Source organism: Anastrepha obliqua, chromosome 3, assembly GCF_027943255.1.
Source record: "Anastrepha obliqua isolate idAnaObli1 chromosome 3, idAnaObli1_1.0, whole genome shotgun sequence".
Classification (NCBI taxonomy): domain Eukaryota; kingdom Metazoa; phylum Arthropoda; class Insecta; order Diptera; family Tephritidae; genus Anastrepha; species Anastrepha obliqua.
Window position 1 is genome coordinate 107,939,450 of NC_072894.1, and position 21,358 is coordinate 107,960,807.

Below are 21,358 nucleotides of genomic sequence, written 5' to 3' on the forward strand. Positions count from 1 at the left end.
TGCGGCAACGGTAGTGAGAACGTGGAACATGTGTTCTTCTCCTGCCCGAGATACGCATCTGAAAGAATGTGCATTGAAGAAATTATAAAAGAAAAAATAACCCCAGGCAACATTGTAGATCACATGCTGCGGTCGAAGTTGGTGTGGGCCAAGATGAAAGAATGGTCCGCAAATGCGTTACAGGAACTGCGAAAAAAGGAATGGGAACGCAGTAAAGAAAGAAGACAAAGAAATAATGAGAGAGAGATATAAGTGAAGAGCCATAATGGCTAGCTTGGCCCTGCGATGCAATGCTTAAACGGCGGTACCCCAGGGCAAACTAAAGCTACAGAAGTCGGAGTTAGGGTTTAGTACGTAGGTGTACTGTTTCGCAAGTCCAGTTTAGTAGTAATACTGACTGTGCGTGGTCCCGAATGAGGTGCACCCTTAGCGATCAGTATGAATCGTGCATGCCATCTATATTGACGGTATCTATGTAAGATTCCCCCTTCGGATAAAAAAAAAAAAAAAAAAAAACACTACATACGTGCAGATAAAATGAATAATTTAAATTAATACATAACAAGCTGCGTAAGAAAAAAATAGTAATTTTATTCATTGAATTAGTGAGAAATTGATTGCATATTGCTGAAATTCGCAGCCTATCTACAATAGGCTGTAATTGTATATAGTAAAACAGGTCAATGCTCCGTTGGGATATAGACGATAGTCTTCATGATGTACTGAGTATTTTTGTTTTGTTTTGAAACTGGCTCAAGAAAGGCGTGATTGTTAAACGTCGAGATCTAAAATTATTCAAATTCAGAAAAAAATGCATCAATAAGAAAAATACAATTATGCAAACAATATAAATTTATATAATGTTAGATAAGATTTAGAATATACGTATGGTGAAAAATTTTCGAAAAATAAAAATTGAGGTAATAATTCGTAATCGTAATTTAAATTTTGGCAATCGGTTGCAATTGAAGAAATGCTGCTGGGACTCTTCATTTTTTATTTTGTTTTCATATAGTTTTTGCATTTACAAATTTTTTTTCTTCTTTTTTCAAAATTACTTTTGAACCGATAATAATAATAATAAATCGATAAAAATTATTTTATGTAATAAATTTATTATAAATTAAAAAAAAATCGTTCTTATGGCAAGTTTTAGTACATTTTGAATACATTTGATCTAAAATTTTAAAGAAATCGATAATAAAAAAAAAAATCCTATAATTGCTATCGCTAGAAATTATTTCCATGAAAAGTTTTGATATATTTCGAATGCGTTTTTTTAATTAATGAAGTTACTTTGAAAGAAAAGTAATAGATAATAATAAAAATAAACCGATAGCTTTTTAAATCGATAACAATCGTAAGTTTTATTTCAAATACTAACGAAATTACTTTGAAAGAAAAAACATTTCGATAATGAAGTGATAGTAGTAATAAAAATCGATAACATTTTTATCGATAAAATCGTTTTTATGACAAACTTCAACATATTTGGAATGCGTTTCCTTTGATAAGTTGAAGAAATTGTTTAAGACAAAAAATATTTTGCTAATAAATCGATAATATTTAATTTTTATATTTAATAAATTTATTATAAATTAAAAAAAATCAATTTTCATTTTTTTTTCCTATTTTTTATCACTTTTAGTTATTTAATTATAAATTAAAAAAATCGTTTTTTATTTATTATTTTTCGTACTTTTTATTTGTTTTTTTTTTTAATTTTTTCACTTTTAGTATAATTTTTATACTTATGTTTTTTACTTAAAATTTTTTATTTTGTATTTGTTTTTATCCTTTTTTATATTTTATTATTTGTTTTTTTTTTTTATTTCTATATTTTTTTCAATTTAAGTAATTATAAGTTTAAAAAAATCGTTTTTTATTTTTTCAGTTTTAGTAGGTATAATTTTTTTACTGTCCTTTTTTAATTTTGTATTTTTTTTCATACGTTTTTGTATATTATTGGTTGGTTGGTTGGTTTAAGGGTGACCCCGCATCGGAGTGCCACATAGACCGCAAGTTGGGTCCGTTGTGTTGCCCTAGAGCTCATTATGTTATATGTCCCCACTTAACTGAAATTTTTATTGTAGATTTTGGTCAAAGATATTAATTCGTTTCGAGAATTTGATGAGAGATTCGATTTTCAGGTTCGAGAGTACTGAAAGATTGTCAATTGTTGGAGAGCATAGAAGAGCGAGTCGACTTCTGGCTAGGCCGGGACAACTACACAGCCAATGCCGATACTTCCTCATCTTCGTCCTCGCAGTATCTCCACAGGTCGTTTTGAGGAGCCCCGAGCCGACGTGCATGAGTGCCCAAAAGGCAGTGGCCGGTGATAAGAGATACTATATGTCTTAGTTCGTGTTTCGAAAGACTTATAAGGGTTTTTATCTGTTTCAGATTGTATGATGGCCAGATTTGTCTGGTCGTAACGCAAGTAGTTTCCACTCGCCACCTCCGATCAGCAATGCTGTGAAATTCTCGATCAATGAGCAATTTACATGTTGAGAGCGGAATGTGGATTGTGGGTAAGTTACTAACATTTGATTGCGCAGCTCCAGCTCTTGCGAGCGCATCAGCTTTGCAGTTACCTTCGAATCCACTGTGACCCGGTATCCAGATAACTTGGACAGAATTCTGAACACTTATCTCGTTAAGAGATAAGAGACAGGATCGAACCAGATCTGAGTGGGTATAAGAGGAGCTGAGTGCTCGAACGGCCGCTTGACTGTCGGTGAAAAAGCGGATATCCTCTAGTGATTTTCTATTTTCTAAGAGAGTTTTCGCAGCATACCAGATAGCGCATACTTCCGCTTGGAATACGCTACAGTAGTCGGGTAATCTAAATGATAGATTGATGTGTGGGGAATTGGAAAAGATTCCAAATCCCACTTTGCCGCCTTTTTTGGACCATCTGTATATATAATCAGAGGACCATCGATTTCGGTAAGATTTGTCTTCCATTCTTCCCTAGTTGGGAGTGAACAGGAGAATAGCAAAGGTGGTGATGGAAGACTTACATGATAGTCTATGTCGGAAGAGATAACAGTGTTCCTGTTCAGTATGGGCGAATGGCCAATATACTTATTCCATTTCGATATAGCATTCATGCGTGTCGCTGCTTTTGCTGCAAATCGCTTTGCCAGCCAGATCGATAGGGAGCAAGTGAAGCAACGTATTTAGAGCCTTAGTAGGTGTTGTACTTAAGCATCCTGTTATCAGGAGGCAGGCTGTTCTTTGGACTCGATCAATTGTGGCTACTCTACACCGTTTTTCGAGTGCTGTCCACCATACAACCACACCGTAGAAGAGTATCGGCTTGATGATCGAAGTATATATCCAATAAATGATCCGAGGTGAAAAACCCCAGGTTTTGCCTATAGCTTTCTTACAAGTATAAAGAGCTATGAAAGCTTTTTTACATCTGTTTTCAATGTTCAATTTCCAACTCAACTTCCTATCTAGAATAACTCCTAGATATTTAGCTGAATCAGATAGGAGTAATGATTTCCTTTTTAAAGTTATTGTGTGCAGTGGAGGAGATTGTTTTTCCTATTGAAAAGAACAAGATCTGTCTTTGCTGGATTCGTATTTAGTCCGCATTCGGTGCACCATTTTGACAGAATATTGATTGAGCGTTGCATGAGCTCAGTGAGGGTATTCAGGTGTTTGCCTGACACGCAGAGAGCAATATCATCTGCATAGGCTACGACCTTGTAGCCTGCTTTTTCGAGATTTCGAAGCAAACTGTTTACAGCGAGATTCCAGAGAAGGGGTGAAAGTACTCCGCCTTGAGGAGTGCCTTTGACGGCGTACATTCTCATGCGGCTTAACCCAAGCTCTGAAGTGATTATTCTATTTTGGAGCATTTGTTCGATCATCTTTCGAATGGAGTAATTAATACCCAATTTGGCAATTTCAGACAAAATAGCGTTGGGTTCAATATTATTAAAAGCACATTCTATGTCCATAAATGCGACAAGGGAGTACTCCTTATTGTGAAGGGAAGTTTCCACTGTTTGCACCAGTGAGTGAAGTGCCGTTTCAGTCGATTTCCCTTTAGTGTAGGCATGTTGTGCCTCAGAGATCAACTTAGTATCAAGTTGGGTTTTGATTTGCTCATCTAAGACTTTTTCAAAAGCCTTTAAGCAAAAAGAGGTTAGGCTAGTGGGCCTGAAGTCGTTTGGTTTGCAGTGTGAAGGCTTCCCCGTTTTCGAAATGAATACTACCTTGGATTTCTTCCAAATATATTTATTGTATATTATTACTTTTTATTTTTTTCGTATTTCTTTATTTACTTTTTTATTACTATTAATTTTTTTCTTTTGAACTTTTTCAGTTTTACTAATATATAATTCTTTTCACATATTTGCTTAAAAGAGTAGTAATTATAATAGCGTCAATCATTTATTTAAAACTGATAGCAACTCTGTTTAGCGGTAAAAGGCGAGTCCGATATAAAAATCGCTAGAATGAAGGTACAAATTTTGGCAAAATTATTGTAAAGATTCATTAAGCTCGTAATTTGTTTTACCTTGTGATTATCACCTTTTCCGTGGACTTCAATCCCATATGAGTGTTCTTGTTACTCCTCAAAAGAAGCAATAAAAAGGGATATCGAAGCGTATTTTGGCTCCAAGGCCAAAAAATGTTTAGAGCAGGGAATTAAAAATTTGCCTAACCGTGGGGAAGACATTGTAAATAATGAAGGAAAATATATTAATGATTAATAAATACTTTAAATATTATTTTTATTAATTTAAAATCACCTTTAAAAAATGCACGAACTTATGAACTGACCTGATATTAAGGTTAATTTTCGACACGAGCTAAGGGCTAGTTGTTCATTTTGTGAATAATTCAATTATTGTTATTATTCCCAGATCTTTTCTACGGCATAATAGCATTGATATGCCGTAAACGGCTATTTTATGGGGGTATGGACTTTCCGAATCTTATTGACAATTTATTAAAGTTACAAAATAAAAACTGGTTTTGAATGAATTCTAGTCTATCTTTGTGCATTTAGTAATGCGGGCTACCGAAATGGGCTATCGAATCTTATTTATAATTAAAAAAGATATTAATAAATAAAAAAAAATATTTTCCTTGGATCCTCCGGAATTTATCGGTATAATCCATTTTTTACTTATTTAATTTTTTTTTTCATAAAACTCTTTGTTGACAGCAAACTAATAGCAGTTAATCGAACTACTTAGCAGAATAGCGCCCAACATCCGTAATACCATTTAACTCCGCTAAGGATTGTTGCCCATTTTCCACCTCCTATTTTGTTAGTTTTACTCATTTTTCATTTACTGCCGTTGGCCCAGTTGATTTATAGTTGTCGCCTTGTCGTGTTTGTGCGTCGCAATGTTGGCCGGAGCTGTTGATAAAAGTGTTGCTATCTCAAACTAAAAAAAATTAAAAGGTCCTTTTATAACGAAAATACATCCTCTCGATTGTACATAAACACATTCGTTCTTTCTTATGATAAATGATGATAAAAGGAGCATCTGGAAAGCTTGGGCGTTCGGGTTTATGGTGGTTAAGGTTGAGAGATAAAAATAGCTCACTTATGTGAAATTATGTTAGCCTAATGATTCGAGGGCAAATTATATTATAAATTATTATTCGAGTAAAAATATATTAGAAGTTACAAGGCGAATAACACTAAAACATTAAAACTCATGAAATTATTAATAATGATAAAGGGTCTAGCACGTTAAAGTTATGTAATAATATATTAAAAGGACACTATTGTTGAACTTTAAATTGTATATTTGTGAGAAGTATTACCCTTATATACTCGTATGCACAAATAAATCTATCCACATTCTGGAAAACTGGTCTAAGCATTTACTTATATGATAAAAAATAGAAATTAATTGATAATGACTTATAGTAGTAATGAAAATAATAAGTCGATTATAATAATTATCGAAAGTATTATCGATAAAAATCGTTCTTATGGCAAATTTTAAATATTTAAGCTAAAATATTAAGTTAACAAAATTTATTTTCAGCAAAAAATTTTCCACTAATAAATCGAAAAGTTTGTTATCGACGGAAATAATTTTTATAGCAAACGTCAACATATTTAGAATGCATTTTCCTTAAAAATTTACGAAATTACTTTGAAAGAAACTATGAATAAGTTCGTGCGGTTTTTTTTCGAAATTTGAAACTTTATTGACGTAAAATGGTTACAAATTTAATATTCAAAGTATTGTCCATCGCTTGCTACTACTTTTTCCCATCTTTCTGGCAATTCACGGATTCCCTTTGTGAAAAATTCGGTCGGTTTTGCCGCAATCCACGAATCGATCCATTTTTTGACTTCATCGTAATTACGGAAGTGCTGGTCAGCCAGGCCATGTTGCATCGATCGGAAGAGATAGTAATCGGATGGCGCAAGGTCTGGACTATACGGCGGGTGGGGTAGGACATCCCATTTGAGCGTTTCTAAGTATGTTTTGACCACTTGTGCAACATGTGGCCGAGCATTGTCATGTTGCAAAATAACTTTGTCGTGTCTATCGGCGTATTGCGGCCGTTTTTCTCGCAGTGCTCGGCTCAAACGCATCAATTGTCGTCGGTAGACATCCCCCGTAATCGTTTCATTCGGTTTCAGTAGCTCATAATACACAACACCCAGCTGGTCCCACCAGATACACAGCATAACCTTCAGGCCATGAATATTCTGCGCCGACGTCGATGTTGAAGCATGGCCAGGGTATCCATACGGTGCCCGACGTTTTGGATTGTCGTAATGGACCCACTTTCCATCGCCAGTCACAATTCGATGCAAAAAACCCTTTCTTTTGTGCCGTTGAAGCAGTTGTTCGCATGCCATAAAACGGCGTTCAACGTCTCTTGGCTTCAATTCATACGGCACCCAATGGCCTACCTTTCGGATCATTCCCATGGCTTTTAAACGTTTGGAAATGGTTGATTGATCAACTCCCAAAGTTTTTGCAACCTCTTCTTGCGTTTGAGCCGGATCTTGATCGAGCAATTCCTCCAATTCGGTATCCATGAACTTTGGCGGCGCACCCTCGCGTTCTTCGTCTTCCAAGCCAAAATCACCACTTTTAAAGCGTGCAAACCACTTCTGGCACGTTCGCTCAGCTAGAGCATGCTCACCATAAACTTCCACCAAGATACGATGACTTTCGGCTGCTTTTTTCTTCATATTAAAAAATTCCCCGCAAAAACACATTATTTGGCACGAAATTCGACATTTTCAAGTGTGGTAAAAATATTGTTGTTTACGCTTCAAATAAAAAACTTATACTGACGTTTGTGCCTTACGACAGTAGCTCTCCAATGAATGTTTGGAAATGTGGATCGATGGAATAATAATCAAGTTACGCCATCTGTTGTAAAACCGCACGAACTTATTCATAGTCCTATTATTTCTCCAAAAAATCGATAAAAACAATAATGCATCATACATTTTTTATCGATAAAAATCGTTCTTGTGGCAACTTTCAACGTTTATCAAGAAAATTAACGAAATTACTTTGATAAAAAAATATTTCAGTATTAAAAAGATAATGATAATACTAAATCGATAAAATTGTTATCGGTGATGAATTTTATTAAAAAAATTAATTAAGGTACCTTAAAAGAAAAAATGGTTTGCTAATAAATCGATAATTCAACGTTAAAAATCGTTTTATGGCAAGTTTCAGCATATTTGAAATACGTTTTATCGAAAATATTGAAGAAAATTACATTGAAGGAAAAAAATATTTCGATAACAAAGTGATAATAGTAATAAAACTCGATAAAATTTTCATCCATTTAAAACTTCAGTTTTTTTGAAAAAAAAAAATACTTCCCTAATAAATAGATAATAATAATAATAAAAGCCGATACTTTTTTTTTTTTATCGATAAAAATCGTTCTTTTGGCAATATGTTTTACCTCAAATATTAACGAAATTACTTTGAACGAAAAAATATTTCGATAATAAAGTGATATAGTAATAAAAATCGATACAATTTTTATTGATAAAAATCGTTTTTATGACAAACTTCCATATATTTAGAATGTGTTATTTAAAAAGTTAATGAAATTATTTTAGAGAAAAAATAGTTTGTTAATAAATCCATAATAATCATAATAAATCGATAAAAAATTATTTGATATATTTAATATAAATTAAAAAAGTTCGTTTTTATGGCAAGTTTTAGTACATTTTGAATGCGTTTTATCTAAAATTTGGAAGAAATTTGAAAGAAAAAACATTTCGATAACAAATCGATAATATCTATAAATCGATAAACATTAATCGATGAAAATAGTTTTGATGACATATTTAGAATGCATTTCCTCTAATAAGTTAATGAAATTACTTAAGAGAAAAAATATTTTGCTAATAAATCGATTCTATTTTATGGATAAAATTCGTCTTATGGCAATACGTTTTATATAAATTATTAACGAAATTACTTTGATACAAAAAATATTGCGATAATAAAGCGATAAGAGTAAGAAATATCGGAAGCATTTTTATCGTAAAATCGTTTTTATGACAAACTTCAATATATAATATATAATTATATCTAGAATGTGTTGTTTTTTTCTTTGAAAAAGTTAGTGAAATTAGTTGCATATTTCAATATATTTAGAATACGTTTCATATACAAATTAAACGAAATTATTTTAAAAGTAAAAAAGTAATAAAACCACAATAATAATAACAAAAATCATGGCTTATTGCAAAATTCAACGGATTTAGAATATGTTTTATCTAAAATATTAACAACATTAGTTTGCAAAAATTTATAATTCGATAATAATAACACATCGATAAAAATATTATCGACCAAAACAATTTTTAAGGCAAAGTTCAACACATTTGAATACCAAAAAGTGAACAAAACTACTTTGGAAGAAAAACTATTTCGCTAAAGAATTGATAATTTTTATAATTGTTTTTTGTTTTTTGCGGGTGAGGGGGCTTAAAATGCCTAATGCATCACCAGACCTGCCGGCGCAGCAATGATTGACGAAATAATAAACGACAAGAGTCGGTTCTTATGACAAATTTGGATATATTTGGTACATCTAAAAAAAAAGTTAGTTTCATCTAAAAAAATTTATGAAATTACTTTGAAAGAAAAATTGTTCGCTAATAAATCTATAATATAATAAAAATAATAAATCCTATAATAAAAATAAAATAAATAATAAAATCATAGTAAAAATAATCCGTCGATAATAATAACAGTAAATCGACAGAAAATGGTTAACGGATTAGCAACCATTTCTTTGTTGAAATTCAAAATATTCTGAATGCGTTTAAGTCAAAAATAAAATCCCATAAAAACATTTTATAAATAGTTAATCACTTATGATCACAATAAAAGAAAAATAAATAATTGGCGCGTACACTTCTGTTAGGTGTTTGGCCGAGCTCCTCCTCCTATTTGTGGTGTGCGTTTTTATGTTGTTCTACAAATGGAGGGACCTACAGTTTCAAGCCGACTCCGAACGGCAGATGTTTTTATGAGGAGCTTTTTCATGGCAGAAATACACTCGGAGGTTTGCCATTGCCTGCCGAGGGGCGACCGCTATTAGAAAAATGTTTTTATTAATTTTGGTTTCAACGAGATTCGAACCAACGACCTCTCTGTGAATTCCGAATGGTAATCACGCACCAACTCATTCGGCTACGGTGGCCGTGATCAGAATATGTCAAAGAAATAAAAGTAATGAGGAGGTACATTACTTTTATTTTTTTTTCTCTTAATTGCCAAAAAAAGTTTATTTCCGGTAACGCTTATTATATTTACGTTTAAATCATCGCAAATGTAATAAAAATAAAAATTACAAGAAAACTTTACCCCCATTCCATTTGGTGATATGTCAATGTAAGTTCACAATGGTGGAGTAATCACTCCATCATGGAATGCGGCCCTGGTTATCAGATTTGTTGTCAGCTCTCCAAATGTCGCCTTACTAGTATGTAATTTAAAATATAATAAACAAACTTCAGCTGAGCATCGTCCGCTTCAAACGGTGCCAGTGCATTTCGCATGTTCTCCAGCACAATGTCGTTGATAAAAAGCAAGTAGTTAGTTTTGTAAAGCAAAAAAAAAAAAAAAATGGTGAGCCATAGGCAACATTTACTTGTTCTGCTAATGCAAATTAACAAAGCAAAATTTAAATCAAAGTGCTTAGTAATAGGATAATCGGTAAAACTTGTATTGAATATAAATTGCCCAATGACCTGTTGGCCCAATTGCATTTGCGCATTAGCACCATTTTCAATTTGGCAAATATGTTTTTGAAAACTCAACCCAAATGTAATTTGAACTGATTTCGACCTTGTTTACTAGCTTTTGGCAATAAAACGATAAATACATGTATTAAAGGACAGAAATTTACGGCTTGTTGCATTATTATTCATACACCAGCAGATCAGATATTTGTGTGTGTGCAGCTTTACTTGCATTAAAATATTACAAAATTACAATAATGGCAAAAATCACATTTGATTATTATTTCTAATACAAATTAACAACAGTGTACATTAATCCAACAACTTTAGCTAAATAAGGCAATTGCTCGAGCAGCACTAAAATGGATGCTACGAAATTTGAGCACAACCGCACAACAACAAAATCGTTGAAAATCAAATACAATTCATTGAAATGTTGTTGCCTTAACACAGTGGGGAATACACGCATGCGTCTCAATGTTGCTTGTGGTATGATTCTCGCAGATATAAGCTTTCCTTGCTTTAATGCAAGCATTTAATTGATTGTGATTTAAAGGATATGTTTTTATTATAATATTTTATTTATAATTCAAAAGTAAGTAAATCAGGAATGGTAAGTGTATATAAATATCGATTGTATTCTGGTGGTCGAGCTGTTGACACAAATTGAATGCTTTCGGCTTGCCGGTGCGTTTATTTATTTGTGAACACCAAAGCAGCAGTTCTGCATGCCAGCAAGGAATTAACTGCTACAGCTTAAAAGATGCAATAAATAAATCCAAATCCAACTCAAAAATCAATGGGAATACAAGTATAATTTGTCGTATATGGTATATGTATATACATTATTTACGGTATGTATGTATATACATTATTTATGAATGTCACACTACGATGGCCCTTAAAAATTTCTACATATTCTACCCCCTAAATTTGTTCTATGGCCAAAAAAATCAGATACTTTTTTTTGTTTTTTATTCATTTAGTGCTGACAATGCTTTGAAAGTTACCATTGAATTATCCATGGAAAAAAGTAACTTGGTATAACTTATTTAAGTATTTATTTATTTATTAAATATTTATTTTAACTTTGGTATAAAATATTTACAGATCCATATTTTTTTATCTCCCTTCCTCTCTTCACCTTATGCTTTACTTAAAAAAAATAACTATTTTTCATAGACACCATTACTTTTCTGACAGTCTCAAAATTATAATTATAATAATTGAAAAAAAGTTCATTTGTTTCTTTATTTTATTCTATGATGCCATTTCGTGGATATTCGTTAAGATGAATTAAAGAGGAGATTACATAATATCGATCGGTAAATATTTTACACCAAATTTACGAAAGTTTATTTTTTCCATAGAAGTAATTCAGTACTAATTTTCAAATATTAAATTGAAAGTCCAATCCAGATTTTCACATAACACCAAGTCCTGGAAGAGACCCAAGAGAAGCAGATTGACACCCACCATCTTTTTGTTGATTAAAAAGCTGCATTCAACAGTACAATAAGGTACAAAGTTCATCCGCCATTGCAGAATAACTCTAAAAGATAACACTAGTTCAGTGAGAATTGGCAAAGATCTTTCGGAGCCATTTGATATGAAGTGGGGTTTCAGACAGGGCAGTCCATTATCATGCGATTTTTTCAATTTGATGATGAAGAAAATTATTCGCGCCACTTGAACTAAATTCTGCCTTAAACTAAATTCTACCTTATTAAGAGAATTGATAGTTCACCTCCACTAGGAGGTGGCGGAAATCGAGCAAAGCTAATTGCATCTGAAAATAATCAATAAGAAACAATAATAAATTAGTTAGCAGAAAAATTAAAATATATTGAAAAGTAAAAGTCTTAATAACGAAATATTTTAACACAATTTAAATCGGAAAATTGCCAACTGAATTCCAATACTAAAAAAATACTTATCAAATACAAAACACAAATGATGAAATATACGCAACCGTCAAAGAAGAGCTAACCTGTGAAACAGAATGGATATTGAAATAGAGATTCAGTAAAAAGCGGAAGACTTATTCTTCCCCCAAACTATTGAAATCTGCTTAAACCTCTAAACCACTATAAATCCAAAAGTAACCAAGGAAGTAAAAAAGACTCCTCGACCGTTCCCACGACAGTCGGTTCTTCGTAACCGGAACAACCGGATTAACATCTGGCCAAGCACTGTCATTTCAGCAGCATTCAGCGTACATATAGGGAGAATGTTTATGCTGCTACAACAACACTAACTCCTCGGCATCCTCCTATAATGGCATCGGAAGCGTGTAATTATCAACAGCTCTTTAATATAGTAAAATATGAGGCGAGCGAAGAGTTTCTAATCAAACCACTCAGTAATAAATATTGCAAAGTAACTACCAAGGCCTCAAACGATTATTGGAAAGTTACGAAATCATTAAAACAATCATTCTTGCTAAAGAGCCTAGAGGAGAGGGTACAATACGTCGTAGCATATGCTGATGATGTTGCAATGGTAGTAAGCGCGAAATTTCCCAATACACTTTGTGAAAGTGAGAATATCTCATAATACTGATACCGTCCTGAGCACTTCTCTCAGGCGTTTGTGATTTGGCGTCAGTTCGTAGGCAGTCTACCTCCTATATTCCAGCTAGTATTTGATGCGATCATCTTGGTGATTACATTTTTTGGGCATAGCTGCCCACCAAGAAGTGCTTCAAGTGTTAGGCGCTTCTTTCTGAAACGATCGTAATAGAAGAATACGAGTTCCGCACTTTCAAACGCGTTGTTACAGTTTGGGTAGAACGCGGTGTCCACCCGATTAATCGATGGAGGTACTCCAAAAACCGTGGCCACGTTTCCATGTTTCCTGGTCACTCATTAGTGATGAGGCCCGCTACTTAAGAATGGCCAGTCTTTGCATCTGCGGGGCCCTTAGGACTACACCCACAGAGGCACTAAATATTACGCTTAACCTTTTACCAATTCGGTAAGCAAACAGCTGCCAAGGCAGCTCTCAGATTAAGAGAAATCGGCCTACTCAGAATGAACCAGAGAGGACATTCTGCAATTTTCGAAAAACTCCCCTGCATTTCTGGCACAGCGGATTTCTGTAAGACCAAGGATATCAACTTAAATAAATCCTTCGTCACAGTATTTCCTTCCAAAAGAGGAATGGGATAAGGGGCTTATTGTTAGAGAAAATGATTTAAACATCTACGTAGATGGCTCAAAACTCTACAACAGAGTAGGTGGAGGGATTTACTCCGATAAATGATCGCCTACCTGATCATTGCAGTGTATTTCAGGCGGGAGTCACTGCCATAAAAGGGCGACTTACGTTAATAAAATGGAGAGTGTTATCCACAAATGAAGTCTTCATATACTCGGACAGTCAAGCGTCAATAAAAGCACTTGAATCTAAAACACACTCGTCAAACGCAGTCCTAGAATGTTTTAAACTTCTGAATGACGTATCTAAATACTACAAAGTACACTTTATTTGGGTGACAGGCCAAAGGAATATAGTAGAGAACTGCAAGGCAGATGAACTTGCTCGAACCGGTACAACGCTTGATCTCCGTGTGGATAAGATGCTGATATCTATGCCTTTTGCACTTGTAAGCTGCTGATAGATAGGGAAACCATCAACAAGGTAAATACAAATTGGCAAACCTTCACAACATGCGAACTAAGCAGACAGACATGGCCGAAATGGGACAGAGGTCGATCTAACAGCTTGTTAAGATTTAACAGAGAAACTATGTATAAAAAGAATGAAATATGAATTTTATAAATTTTCATTTATTAATTAATCAGTATTGATTATAATTTAGCTTCGGTTGAATATCAATATAATTTATGTGGTGGCTTGGCTAATCAAGTGAATGCGGTCAAAATTTAATATTAAGAAAATACAAATGAAGATGTGTAAACACAAGCAAGCAAGACGGAAAACATGTGAATATAAATATTTGAATGTACAAACAATATATCGAAATTGCAATTAGAGCAGCACTTTTGCTAGTGAAATGCCAAGTGCCTGTTATTTATTTAATTTTTGTTGAAGGCACTTTCAATATCAACATTCAAATAGCTGCAGCACCAAAGTAAATCTTACATAATTATTCATATTCGGGCATGTAAATTTAATTGCAAATATTGTGTCTGTACCAACAATAAAGTAGCACTTCCAATCATAGCTTCTACTCGTTTGTGTGTATGATTATTTGTGCAGCAGCTTGTTTTCTGAATACGAACAAAATTTACAATGCTTCAAATCACCTCCTCTGCCTACATTTCGATATATTTTGTTAATGCGCCATATGACTGCTGTGTTCATAGTTCAATGGCTATTTGCCACAATTATCAAACTGTGACTTAGACTTGCCTTCAATTTACTGCTTTCCAAAGATTTGTTGGCGCACAAATTGCTCAGGTGTTGTCTGACTTTAGGCACTTCAACAGATCTAATCAAAACTTAAGCGTCACACAAACACACCGCACACACCCAGAAGGAAGTTAAAATATGGAGAAGCAACTGAATTGTAGCTGCCAATCCTACTGGCCAATTATTAGTTTAGGTAGATTTGTGTGGAATAGATGAAAATTGTCGGTTGAAAATTAAGAGTTTTAGTTTCCCTTTTGGGCAAGGAGTAAAATTATACAAATGTGAATCTTAGTAATCGGATGGACTAGTTGAATTATATTAGAATCTTTGTACAGATCCATAAGTAAAAATATGCTAAGGTGCTTGTCAAAAAATGCCCACAGCTGAGATCAACTGATCCCAAAGTGCTCTGTTATGTAAGATGGTTGCAAAAAAATCATTAAATTTCATAAAAAATCGTATGAAAAATTCTCAAAAAATGGCGTGAAAATTCACATATTAGTGGATGTGGATTATGAACGATGACTGTGCTGCGGATGCGTTAACCGCTTTATGCTGCTAATGAAGCTCAACAGATTTCCAATATCAAGGCCTGCTATATCAACAGTAGTAGCAAAGAAGTAAGAGCCAAGATGCCTAAATCTTAGACGCGTGGGAGCAGGGCAAATAAGGAGAAAGTGCTGAGCTGATTTCATCCCATCCTCCATACATCCGGTACAAAATGCTTTGAGGTAATTCCAGGTCTCACAGCATGCACACCTCGCGAATAGTGTCCTGTGAGAAAACCCACGAAGCTCGGGATTTTGACAACCTGGTCTCCGTTCAACAGGTGGCCAGAAGGATTTTGCGACCTTAAAAGTCTGTGTACTTGCCCGGCGCTCGATGAGTTGGCGCGTAGCCCATCTTTTCGGGAGCAGACCGCAGGAAGTCAAGAGGTTCTCTCCCATCGCAGGGAAATCACCTCACATGTCATCCACCTCGCAGTTTACCGCAATGTCGCTGTGACCAGGCACCCAGATGGGCTTTATGAAATAGAAGGGAGGCCAGGCATTCCCTGAATGCACCATTACTGACCCGAGATCCTTAATTGTCACTTGGCTGTCGGAGTAAATATTTACTTTATTGACTGTTAGTACGCATGTAAGTAGCCAATCAGCTGCTTCTTTGGTTGTGGCTACCTCTGCCTGAAACACACTGCAGTGATCCGGTAACCTGTATTTGAGTCTGATGGGGAGCTCCTCGCAAAATACTCCTCCATCAACCTTTGCTTTCAACTTCGATCTATCCGTGAACAAGAACAAGTTCATCAGGCCCTGTCTCCAAATATTTTTTTGAAGTGAGCCACCCAAAAATGTTTCTTGCAAAGATGTTATTTCGGTTCTTTTTCTGTTTCCACATTCATATACCAAAGGGTTTTAATAACACAAAATTTTTGCTAAAATCAATAAGAAAAGGTTTTTGTCATCTTTTTTCCAAAATCCCTTAACTTTCGTTAGAGTTTATCGATTTTCGAAAATTCGACTGGCTATGTGTTCAAAATTGAGTAATGCTGCAATGAGTGCTCTGCCTTGCGGAACGCTCCTACTGACCTGCTGCTCAAGAGTCAAGTATTTTGTAGGTAAACCTAATAAAGTCTGCCCGAACCCCATTTGATCCCGAGATCCTGTAGTAATGCCGCGAGGTCATTAAGACTAAATCGAGGTGGGTTCCCATTGCAAACTCGACAAATGCGCGCGAGGAATTTCACAACGAATATGGAAGTCAATCAGCCTTTCGAGGATTTTCAGCAAGAAGGGCGAAAGACTAATTGGCCTGGGTATGAATTTAACTCTCACAGCTCTCCACAAACTGGATATATACCCTCTGGGTATATACCCCTGGGTATATATCTCTCTTAAATAGGAGCTAGCCAACGGCAAAATACTTCTGTAGATGTCTGCAACTGAAGGGTGTGAAGAGACCAGGTGGCGTGAAGGCCTTTAAAGAGCCAAATTCTCAAGCTAGACTTCGCTTATTCAGCAAGCACACCTGATATTACTCGAATCTCAATTTATCGGAAAATGGGCGTAGAGAAGTAACTTTAGTGACTTTAGTGACTTCTCTCGGTGACTTCTCTCGGTTCGATCCTCAATCGCCTCCTAAGCGCGGAATTGTTCGAGAGAAAACGTCAGGGCGTCGCGGACTTATGGCGACCTTCCATGTTTGCGCATAATTTTCACAAGAGCAATTTTGCAAGCTAATGTGAATACCTCCCCTGTCTCATCGATCGATCACTCTGAGAGATCTCATGTTTTCCGTGGTGCTTCCAGGAGCAAATCCTTCAGATTTCTGTAGTATAAATCCTATTCTGCGCTGACCAGGTTTCTATACGAGGTTATTTGAAGCTGGGTTTTCATTGAGAAAGAATTGCATATACCTAAAATTAACAAAAAGAAAGTGGGGTCCTAACCTCTGTTGCAGATAATTACATCTTCGTTAAGATTAAAAAAAAAGTGGCTGACTTTCATCTTGATTGGCGCGATAACCACTTAAGCGATTTTGGCCGAGTTTATCAAAGTGCTCCAAAGTCGTTTGTTTCGCGTGCTATTCGGCGCCTGTTGGACCCACCAAGTGAAGTCCTTCTCTATCACATCTTTTCAACGCAGAGGAGGCCTTCCTCTTTCTCTGCTACCATCAACTGGTACCGCATCGAATACTTTCAGAGTCGGAGTATTTGTATACCTTCGAACGATATGGTCCAGTCAATGAAGCCGCTATTTTTCACCTCTTACACTAATATCCTAACTTCAGTAATAGGTCGGGTGGGAATTGGCGTCGGTGCCTTTTATGATGCCGGTCTTCTTCTATATCAACTCAATTTGGGCTTCCTTTGGTAATATGGGCGGTAGCTTCAATTCGTCTTAGTGTGCCACTTAGGCCGACATCGGTCATGAATTTACGGAAGTGATTTTCGAGCTCGCAGTCAAAATGTCTTCATTGCTGAAATTAGGCAATCTTTATTTTTTCGAATACTTATTTTCATAGAAAAAATTATTTAAAAAGTATGATATGCCTTCGGGATTCTGGTTAAAACAAATTCCATATAAGTTAATAAAAATTCATTATGGAGCTTTAAAACTCCTTTAAGGTCTATGTGACAGCGGAACTTTTTGTTTGACCAGCGATCCCATAACTTCGACGACGCGGTATCGGTTGCCCTAACGCACCGTCCTAACTTAGGTTCATAAGATTCATAATAATAATTATTATTATTAGGACAAAAATGGCGGTGGATTTTGGAGACAAAATTACTTAATGAATGTAGTATTGGTGGGAGAAAATTATAGCTAAAAACCGTAGCAGAAATAGTAGCAGAAAGTAGTAATAAAAGTAGTGGCAAAAAGTATTGCGTGGAAGTGCTTCCAATTTCATATCTCTAACTCTTTCAATGCAGTTTAAACTACATAATTTCAATACTCGTGCTTCCTCTTTTTTCCTCGATTACGAGTGGCGTTGTTTGGAAACCTCATGACCTCTTCGATAGCTTCTCAGCAACAGTAACTCGAGCTGCTATTGCGCGCCTTAACTTTTTTATTGAAAAATTAGCCACTCAAGCGAACTTTCTTATTTGCACAACTTTTTCTTGCTACTTAAATTGAGTTCTCTGCTCCTACAACGCAATATGCCTTCACTTTGCAAGGGTGAAGTAGTCATCAATATCAGTTTTTTCATCTGCTTTCTTGTTTTTTAACCACAGTTAATTAAGTTCAGCTGCTGACAAGTTAGTAGTTGTACTCGTACAATTTTATTTCTATTTATTTGTTTGTATATACATATATTTACACTAGTTTGCCTGATTTATAAGCAAAAAAATTAAGAAGCAAACTTTTCCGAACTACTGTATTTTTTTCGTTTTTGCTGGAACCAACAATGGCGTGGGTGCGCGCGTATGCACTCAAAGTGTCGGCAACTACTCATGTTGTTGTATAGTTTTGGTGGTATATAGTGAAGTTTGCAGACTGCAAATTGTTGTTGTTTTTGCTGTGCTGAAGTGAGTTGTTCCCTTCATTGTTGTGTGTGTTTTTTTTGTATTGTCAGATTTGTTATTGCTCACTTTCGTTACTTACAAAATTCTCATCTTGTTGATTTTGTTGTTTCTGTTACTTCCATTGATATTCCTGTTGTTGTATATATTCCCAAACAAAAGCCAAGTCATTGGCTAAGTTGTCTAAAGAAAAAAAAGCAAACGGAAAAAATAAGCAAAGCACAACTCTCAACTACAAAGACATAATGAAGGAGAAAAACCAACGAAGTACACAAAGCAGGCAGCGCAAGAAGATGATGAAGCAGCTTATCAGTGGGCGCTGAAGTATAAAAGGAATGTAAAAAATAAATAAAGAAAAAACTTTGACTCAAATCGGAAAGTTTTGAATTTTTGAAATCTTCGAAAAATAATATAAACGGAAAGTCAAAAACAGCAGAGCTGCAAAAAAAAAAAATAAAACAAAGTAGAAAAAAAAATAAAATAAAAAAATGAGTGACTTCGAAAAGTACTAAAAATTTCTAGATTACAACAACGCTTTTTTTGTCCAACAATTTCGCGCATCCAAACTCAAACATTGTTGTGTCTTTGCTTTGTTGATTTTTCATTTAGTTTTTTTATAATTTTTGCTTTTGGTCTGCCTCACACTGCTAAACCCTTTTGTTTTTTAGTAAAATTTCATCTCACGCGCACATCAACATTGGATAGCTTCGCTGACTTCACAGGCTTTGCTGATTTGCTTGGTTGTTTGTGCAATACATTTTTTTGTTTTTTGCTTTTTATGTATTATTTTGTTGTTTCTGGCTACTTTTCCTATTCTCTTTCATGCTTGGCTTTCTAGACTATCATTGCCACCGCCACTGGCATTTGCTTGTTGTCTGATTTTATTTTTATTCTTGTGCTGTTTTTGTAGTTGTGGTGTTTTTTTACTATTATTGACTCAAAAGTGCCTGTAGCCACGTGCCAAAAGCTATCAGCCAAGTGCAACAGATTCGATTGAGTAGCGTAGCCAAGACACTTTTGGGTTGAAATTGATGCAAGGTACAGTGTATTGCTTTTCTAGGATGGGTAGGTAAAAAGAAAAGCTAGGATGAGGGTTGTGGATTAACGAAAAAACAAAAAACAAAAATGGCAAAATGTGTTAAAAAGCGAATGTAGCAAAAGTTATAAAATAATAGTAGTAAAGATGTATAAGTCTGGGAACCCTATTAAGAAATATTTTAGTACAACAGTATTTTTTAATATATTTCCTTTGAAATCGATATTGTAACTCAACTTACACATTTAATACAATTAAATTTCCATATATGTGGCAACTCTATTAAGAAATATTTTAGTACAAAAGTATTTTTTAATATAATTCCTTTGGCATTCATATTGTATAGTAAATCAATATATAATTAATAAAATTTATCTACCATATAGCTGGCAACCCTATTATGCAATATTGCAGTGCAAAAGAATTTTTTTTATTTTCATTGGCATTCATATTGTAAATATGTAACTTACATATTTAATTCAATTTAATTTCCATATATGTGGTAACCCTAATACAAAATATTTTAGTAAATACAAAAGTATTATTTAATGTATTTCCTTTGGCATTTATATTGTATTGTAACTCAATTTACATATATAATACAACTTAGTTTTCATATAGCTGGCAACCCTATTATGAAATATTTTAGTACAAAAGTATTTTTTAATATATCGCTTTAATTTTTTTCCTATAGTATTCATATTGTAACTCAACTTACATATTTGATTCAATTTAATTTCTATACAGCTGGCAACCCTATTAAGAAATATTTCAGTGCAAAAGTATTTTTTAATATATGTATTTCCGTTGGCATTCATATTATAGTGTAACTCAATTTACATATATATATTAATACAATTTAGTTTTCATATAGCTGGCAACACTATTATGAAATATTTTAGTACAAAAGTATTTTTTAATATATTTCTTTAATTTTTTCTTATAGTATTCATATTGTAACTCAACTTACATATTTGATTCAATTTAATTTCCATACGGCTGGCAACCCCATTAAGAAATATTTCAGGACACAATCATTTTTTAATATATTTCCTGTGACATTCATATTGTATTGTAACTCAATTTACATATATAATACAATTTAGTTTTCATATTGCTGGCAACCCTATTATGAAATATTTTAGTACATGAATACTTTTTAATATATTTCTTTTTTTCCCTTGACATTCATATTGTAGCTCAACAAATATATTATTTGACACAATTTAGTTTCCATATATGTGGCAACCCTTGCATTTTTAGTCCAAACTTTACAAGAACACTCCCCGCACTATGCTAGAGTATAAATTACTTCGCTATGCTAGAATTGGACATCTCGTTTGGACATTGGTTTTGGGAGCATATGAACTCTTCTTCTGTGTTCATATGCTCCCAACTACCAGTAGCTGCAGTTGAATATTTTTTATATTGTATAAAATCTCATAAAAATGAACAAAATTTTGAAAGGCTGTGTCTGCAAACCAAATAAAATTATTGAGTCCTCTTCCTTCACCATCTTTTTCGGAAAACTTGCCCTGTCTTGCCGCAGCCCAATCATATCTGAAAATGCAGCAATGGTTTTTTTAGCGCTAAATTTACCTTGACTATGAAAAACCTTGGTCTTCTCTCTATTCTCTCTATCTCTCTTTAAGACCTACACGCTATACCTACACGAATCGACAGT

General features: G+C 34.3%; 1 long non-coding RNA gene across 3 annotated transcripts; it reads right to left on the bottom strand.

The window, feature by feature from the left end:
* Positions 1-571: 571 nt before the first annotated feature.
* On the bottom strand, positions 572-19,005 carry LOC129242599 (uncharacterized). Of its 3 annotated transcripts, none has more exons than XR_008582199.1 (3): positions 18,910-19,005; positions 18,721-18,821; positions 572-785 (listed from the first exon to the last, which is right to left on the bottom strand). It is a non-coding gene; the product is annotated as an uncharacterized LOC129242599 (long non-coding RNA). The 3 variants fall into 3 exon arrangements; XR_008582198.1 differs by having other exon boundaries at positions 18,903-19,005; XR_008582197.1 differs by having other exon boundaries at positions 18,721-19,005.
* Positions 19,006-21,358: the final 2,353 nt, after the last annotated feature.